This window comes from Sinocyclocheilus grahami, unplaced genomic scaffold (assembly GCF_001515645.1).
Source record: "Sinocyclocheilus grahami isolate Dianchi unplaced genomic scaffold, SAMN03320097.WGS_v1.1 scaffold177.1, whole genome shotgun sequence".
Taxonomy (NCBI): domain Eukaryota; kingdom Metazoa; phylum Chordata; class Actinopteri; order Cypriniformes; family Cyprinidae; genus Sinocyclocheilus; species Sinocyclocheilus grahami.
Window position 1 is genome coordinate 1,280,843 of NW_015505356.1, and position 8,126 is coordinate 1,288,968.

An 8,126-nucleotide genomic window follows, 5' to 3' on the forward strand; every position below is an offset into this window, starting at 1 on the left:
ATATATATATATATATATATATATATATATATATATATATATATATATATATATATATATATACACATGCAGATTTTGTTGTAATATTTTTTTAAATATGCATTATGAGGTCAAATGTGGCCAGCATTCTAGGTTAAGTGGGTTCTCCTTTCAAGTGCTGTAATAAGAACTGTGCAATTACAAGCAACCAATAATTACATATTAAGCTCATGTTGTTCATTAAAATTACTTGGTACTTACTCATGCAATTACAGTACGCTGCAAAATGCACTGTAAAGTACAGCATAACCAAATAAACAAAAGCATTTAAACTTAACACAAATAGTTGTACCAACTTCACTCTCATCTTAACATCTAGAGAGGGCGATGAGTAACGATGTTACTAATATGAACATCATTCTGACACACACAACCGATAAAACCCTTACTGTCGCTCCCAGTTCTAAACTGACAGTGCATAAATTTCCACCCTTTCAAAAGCTGTAATTTCACTACCCGTCCATCTATTCCTGGAAAATGACAGGGCGTGGAATCTGTGGTTCCACTGATATATTTGTAGGAATACTCTCATTTTAATGGCACCATGTCCTGGCCCTTAATTCTTATACTACAATACCAATAGGTTTTAAAAGATTATTCAAAATACAGGTTTGTGATTTGAGAAATGGTTTTGTTATTGGCAATACTTGACAAAGGTGTGAATTATTACTTCAGACAGCTGCTCTGTGAAGGATATTTTTATATAGGTAACTTTGACATTTAAATACATTATTAATGTAATCAACTTCACAGGCTCTCCAAGCAGATGTATAACCACTTTTCTTCCATGCTTAAACAGTTGCATGGTACTAAGATTAGGTGGCTTTTTCATTGGAGAAAGCAATATTATGAACAGAGGACACATATTAAGACAGAAGCAATAGTTTGAAGTTAAAAACATCTTAATGATGAATTTGATTATTGTGATGTTTTTATCAGCTGTTTGAACTCTCATTCTGATGGCACCCATTCACAGCATAGGATCCATTGGTGAGCAAGTGATGTAATGCTAAATTTCTGATGAAGTTGATGAAGAAAAACTGAGGATGTGTAACTTTTCAGCAAATTTTCATTTTTGAGTGAACAATTGTTTTTAGGTGGCTATGAGTTTTTATACAACCAATAAAACAAATCTCATCCTGTTCAGTTTAGACTGGAGTCCTATATACCCACCCACTCACTCTCTCGTTCACTTTCCTGTAACATAATGAAGTCAGCCCACATAAAGTCCATTACAGTCAAGCTCATTTGAGAAATATCACTCAAACTGAAATATCACCCCCATTGAAATTACTCTGTCTACTTTGAAAGAAGCGTAGAGTTCAACATTTCTGGAAAACTATTGCTGCACTTCACAATGTGAAGAGAGTAATACTGCCTGTGGATTGATGTGAAAGCAAAAGACTCGCACCGTAAGCTGTAGACAGCACTGTTGAAATTCAGGTAACATAAACCATCAGCATCTCTGTCTCAGCTTGAGAGCTTTTAACATCACAACAACAACTCGCTCCTGCCCACAAATATGTCACCACAAAAGGTTTGGAAAAAAACTAACAAAAAAAATACAAGTATTAACAAGCTCACACAGAGGAGTAATTTTCTTCAGCACCATGTCAGTCAAAGCATAATTGGCTTGACGGATGCAATTATTGTTTTAAATTCAGTTTAGTGATGTTCCCTTTAGTCATTTATTAGCTGGATTTTGCTTCCTAAGCTCCCTGGTGGCATTCCCACCTCTCGCTATACGCTATGTTGGGGGATTTTTACTTTATTCACAGAGTGATGATTGATTGTAATGTTGGTTAATTTGCAAATAATGAAAACAGTTCATGGCATGTGATGCTGGAGATGCAGTAGATCTTGCTGAATCATGTACAGCTGCAGCGTTTGGACTATGGACTATGACATTGGAATGGAAACTCATTTTATTCAAACCAGGCCTCTTCATTCAAACAGTTCTTATAAAACATACATGCATAAACAGGGTAATTCAAAAGGGCTTTCTGTTTTGCCTTCGTTTTTGCAATAGAAAGCATAATAATTCATGACTTATTAACATGACTGTGGAGGATTAATATTGCTGAAGCACTTTAGTGCTTATACAGCAAAGAATAATGAAATAAAACATGTTAGTTAAGTACAATAAATGGACTAAATAGTTTAAAAAGCAACAAGATAAATACATTGTCTATACATTTAGAGAAGTAATTAAATATCTTCTAAAATACTATATATATTTTTCTATATTTTTTTCTCTGATCATTTGGTATATTTAATGTAAAAATAAACGATGCACCTTTCTTCAGTCTTATTTCTAACAGTGCTACTGTTTGTTCCTAGGGGTGTGTATTGCACCTGCATTAATGTCTGTCAGATGTCTATTTATTTAATTTAGGGATTTTTAAAAGTTTTGTGGGTTCTATTTTAATGCCGCTCTTTACTTTCACCTCCTAAGTATTACAAACATTGTGTATTTTTGTGAACACTAACGTAAACCATAAAGAGTTTTGGCCAAGCATGCACTCTAAAAAATGCTGGGTAGTTTCAACCCAACTTTGGGTCAAATATGGACTAACCCAACCGTTGGGTTAAATTTTTACATTAAATTTTTGACCCAAAAGTTGGGTTAGTCCATATTTGACCCAAAGTTGGGTTGAAACAACCCAGCATTTTTTAGAGTGTATGATTGCTGTCATGTGTGGTCTCTGATTCTTCTCTCTGCACGCAACTGCATCGTACAGACAATAAAATCACATCCTTATTTGTCATTTTAATCCTTCAGTTCTCTCCAAACATCTCAGCAACACACTGTCTGTCATCTGAAAGTGAAATATGATATTTTGACCATTCTGACAACAAGCTTGTCCTGCTGGTGACCCAGAATCTCTTTGGCGTGCCACAGAAAAACAACCCCGCAGTGCCAACGCCTTGATAATGCCAGTCAACAGCTCACTAAGACGTGTGACATTTGTATCACAGCAATATGCCCGCCAATGGGACTATGCCACTGCTGCACTGAACAAACGGCATATGCAAACTTGCATGAATATTCACAATTTTTTTTTTTACAGTTTTTTTTTCAGTGATGCCACAGAATAACCATTTTTGGTTCCTCAAAGAACCTTTCATTGAATAGTTCTTAAAAGTACCATTTTTTCTTAGTGTGAAGAACCTTTAAAAGACTGTAAAATCTGTTAACTCTCTCTGCCCAATATTTAGAGACTGACTTTGATTTTTTGCAACTAGTTCCTGACTGTAAATATGGCCAAAAGTTGTATTCCAACCTTCAGCAACACAATGTGAATCAAAGCATGGGCCAAAGTTGAACACTTTATTGTGATAAATGAAGCCACAGATCATTGGAAAAAAAATAGCTGTGTTTCAATCCTTCATTGTCTCAAACGGAGCCAAGTACTGCAGGCCAAACACCAAGAGGGAACAGAGATGGCAGCTTATGGCCAGATGTTGTTGTGCGTGGAGGTGTCACGTCTAAACAGAAAGCGGTTTCTCACATCTGGTGTAAAACTGTTTGCTTGGCAGGAATTTCTTCCTTTCAGTGCATCGAAAAACAAAAAGCCCAGTTCAGGTCTTCTGCGTTTGATTGGTTTGACTAGAGATGCAGTATTTCCTGTGGTCTCTCAGGGCGCTAAACAAACGGACAAACACAGGCCATCTGGATGCATTGTGGTCTGTAGGGCGTTTGGACCAGACTGACCATGTGGTCTGCACAAAATAAGTCAAGTCAATAAGGCAGTTAAGTACTAGCACACTACTGCATTCCCTAGTATTCTTTAAGAAGAAAATAGTATGGCTTACTGTTCTATAATATGCTGTGCTCTGTTGTATACTGATGATTTTGCCAAGTACTGTAGATCATCCAGGTATTTCATGCATGCAGAATATTTGCATTCTGTGCAATACAGAAAATTTGCAAAGTGTGTATTGTATACATACTATATACTGCAGAAATAGTATGAGTAGTATGGTGGTATGACATTCCCAACATGTTTCAGACGCCATTACACCCATACATTTTAACACCCTCATGTACACACGCCTGCATTACTTCAACACAACCTTGATATATTGCCATACACTTAACCTTGTAACAACTGCTTGTAAAGTGTCAAGCTTCATCCAAGTATCACAAAATAAACACATTGACTGGTATCACTCTCCATAATATATGTGCACATAAAGAGATCTTCAATACAGTTCTCCACTATAGTCCATTCATGACTGAGATTTTGAACAGACCCGGAACCTCACATATAACATTTACATACATTTAATCTTTAAAGCCCATGTAAGCAAAAAATTACTGAAAACATCATGTACGTCAGAACATACCCAGTTCCCTCCCTGGAATAAGAGCTCTTCATCATATGCATAAACTTATGCGTATACAATTTCCATATGCATATTGCCCTCCAGAAACATGATATTTCCAAATTATGGGAACATGAAATGAGAATACTGCTAAAAACATTTTATTAATCAGCATCATTGTCGTGTTTAGACTGAAAATATCTAAACATCCTTAAACACAACAAATCTGCTTGACAAGCAATGTAGTAAACCTTGAGTTAAGTTCATTGCTCTTATTACACAGCCAAATTACTTTTTAATTGTTTTAAGTATAAACTTAAGCAATTTCAAAATAGACTTCAAGGATGTTTAGATATTACTACAATGATGCATGATTAATATTACTGGAAACTAAACAGTGTAAAAAATATTATTATGACAAAAACGGATGACTAAAATAATAATAAAAACATCTCACTGATTTATTTCACTAACCATTGTGAAACAGTAATTTCACGTGCATTGCTGAACTCGGATGGCATTTTCCACAATGCTGATGCAGTCACGTGTTGTGAATTGCTGTACTTGCCACCTGACCACTGTAACAACTAAAAGGTGATCAAGTCAACGGTTATTTAATCAAATGGTACAATTCAGATGCGTACAATGTATAAAGATATTCTGTATTTTCTCTTTCATACGAGGTAGAGCAGGCTTTTTGATCACAGATGAAGTAAAGCCAGAGGTGATTGGCCACATAAAGATGCCCCTCATTACTGAACAGACCAACTGGAATGGATATGTATATGAATGTTCAAGCCAATCATCTTTCAGTATCACTGAGATTAACACTATTTAACAGGTGAAATCTAAAGAAACTGAGAAACAAGTGAGTGACTGCACGATATTGTCAAATGGATTTGAAGTTGATTGTGAAGTTTGTCTAGGTGAGTAGATGTTAATGGAATGGGGCTCTCCATCCATTCATTCATTCATTTATGGTGTTTTGATTTCTTCTGTTAGCGTTGGGTTGTTGATCATTATGCGTCGTTAATCAAAACTATTTGATTAACAAGAAAAGATCATCTGCGCACAGGAGCATAGTTATTACACATCTACTGTGAGGACTGGACATTATACTGATTTGTGTGGTTGCTATAGGGGGCAGGCAGAACAAACTAGCACGAACCACTGGTCTTGAGCAGTGGATCTTAATCCTGGTCCTGGGAACCTTGTTTAAACCAGAGAGACATAAAATGTGAAGAGCAGGGGTCCCCTGGACCAGGATTAAGAACCACTGGTCTTGAGCAAAAAGCATTCTTAAAAATGTGTTCTTTGCTGGTAAAATGTTCATTAAGCTGTGTAAAATATTTGCTATGCTTCTGGTGTAGGGGTAATGTACATTGTTTGATAAAGGATATGTGCACATCGTCATTTGTAGTAATTGGTGTTTTTGTTTAATGATTGTCTGTTGGAGATTTTAAAGTGGCAAAAAGCAGAATGATGGATTTTTTATTTTTTTATTTCTGTATGAGGCTGTTTCATAGACTTTGGGCAATTTTATGTCCCAGGCATTATTTTAAAGAGATTTTCTATTTTCCTTTTCATTACATGCAGGTCACATCGAAATTGCCTTGAAAACCTGGCTAATTCTGAATTAAAAATTAATAGTTTCTAATTAATAATAATATTATGAATTAAAATGTATAGTTTCTAATTAATAATAATAGTATACATTAAAAAATAATAGTTTCTAATTAATAATAATAATATTAATAATAACCCATACTTGATACTTCCAATCTTAAAATATGAATAATTTCTCAAAACTATTAATTACTTTTAAGAACTATGATTTTCTAATCCAACTGTAAATTAATCATTTGAATTAGACCATATAAATACTTATTTTTGTGGAAATCATTTTTAGCCATTTTTACAACAAAAATTGGTAACGAAGAGGAGCTGAGATGAAATATGAAAAAGATCAATCAAAGTAAATATCTTTATATGAACAGAATATTTGAATTTTACATCCAATCAAACATGTTATGTCAAATTGTACAAAAATGCTATTTAATTGTATTTAGAATACATTAAACGCTAGCTATGTAATGGAAATTAAACTTAAGACAAAATCTCATTTTATTTAAAACATGTTTAAAATCTAATTTTAAAGATGTGTTTACACTGTTGGATCCTGTTAGTAGGCAAATTAAATAAGTGAAAGTTTGAAAAATATGTATTGAGAAGGGCTAAAGTTGAACAAAACACATCAATAGACTGAGAGGCGCGCCTTATTCCTCAATGGAAAAAAACTGCTCATCCTTATATTGCATTAGTTTCTGAAAACCTGCTGTGCTTATGCTTCTATGTTTCTTAAAGGGCACCATTTTTCAGCGTACTATCAGCGGGGGGAGACGTTTTGATTAGAGCTAATTTACAGTGGCGTGAGAGAGTGGAGTGGCCCCAGCGGACCCCTCATTTCCTAATTGAGTGCATGCGTTCTGCCGGCTTGAACACTCCGTTAATAAATAGCCCCATAAAACTGATCTGAGCTCTAAATCATGTCTACATGTCCTTGTGCTTTCTGCAAACCACTAAGAAAACATGGACATATAAGCTCTGATACATTAACTCAGGGGAAAATCTCTATTCCTTTTACTATGACAAAAGTTGTGCTTAATATACAGTGTAATATTGTATATCATGATGTGCACTCTGATAGACTGACTCAACAATTACAGATAGTGCTGTATGGGAACAGAGACAAGGCATAAACTATGATTTGCTGTGGGAAGGATCTTGGAGTCACTTTGGATGATTCAGCTGGTTTTGACAGTGAGTTTGGCCAGTGTCAATGCTGTAGGTTCAGTGCTGCTCTTTTAGAGACTGTCTTCATTAGTGATAAGATAAGGCCAGCTCCTGTCTTCCTTTTTCAGTCAAAGAACAACACCCAGTCAATTTAAGGAGCAGGAAGGATCACTTAAATAATCTGTTCATCTATGATGGTTAAATTAGGAGTAGCATTTAGAAATCATTTATCAATCCATTAAACACTGCAATTATATACAAATATATTTGTTTGCCGTAACTGGACCTTACTGCCACTTATTTAATTTGTCTACTAACAATGTTCAACAGCGTTTAACAGCATTTTCTGGTGAGATAATGACAATGAAAGAACAATGAAAAAGACAATGAAAAAACAGTTGGTTATTTTACTTTATTTCATTTCCACCAGAGAATGCTGTTAAACACTGTTGACATATACATGTATATCATTTCTCACAATAAATAATGAAATGGTTTGATTATCATAGCTTGTAAAATGTTTTTTTAAATAAACAAAAATACAATATGGTAAAATGTTTTTTAAGCAGTTTTAATGTAATCATGATATAACTAAAGGAAATAAGCTCAAATATGTTACTTATATTACAAATCAACCCAGCTGGGATATAAGAGCTGAAGAAACACCCAGATGTGGCTGTTTGTGTGCTCTGAAATCCTGACATGTCTCTGCTTATCATTTGCATTTATCATGTCCCTCTGTAGCATTGCACTTTTAATGTCTTCTAGCTTTAGTCGTTCATGAATCACTGTAAGGGGGAACAGCATGACTAGACAGAGACTTCAATAATATCAGTGGGTTTAGAATGGGACAGAGGAACTTGAGAGCTCCACACAGCCCACTCCGCTAATGGGCCGTAGCGCGTCATTAGATAATTGCGGAGATGCTGACTGCTGGAAATGATTTTTCTGACTGATTAGTGCTG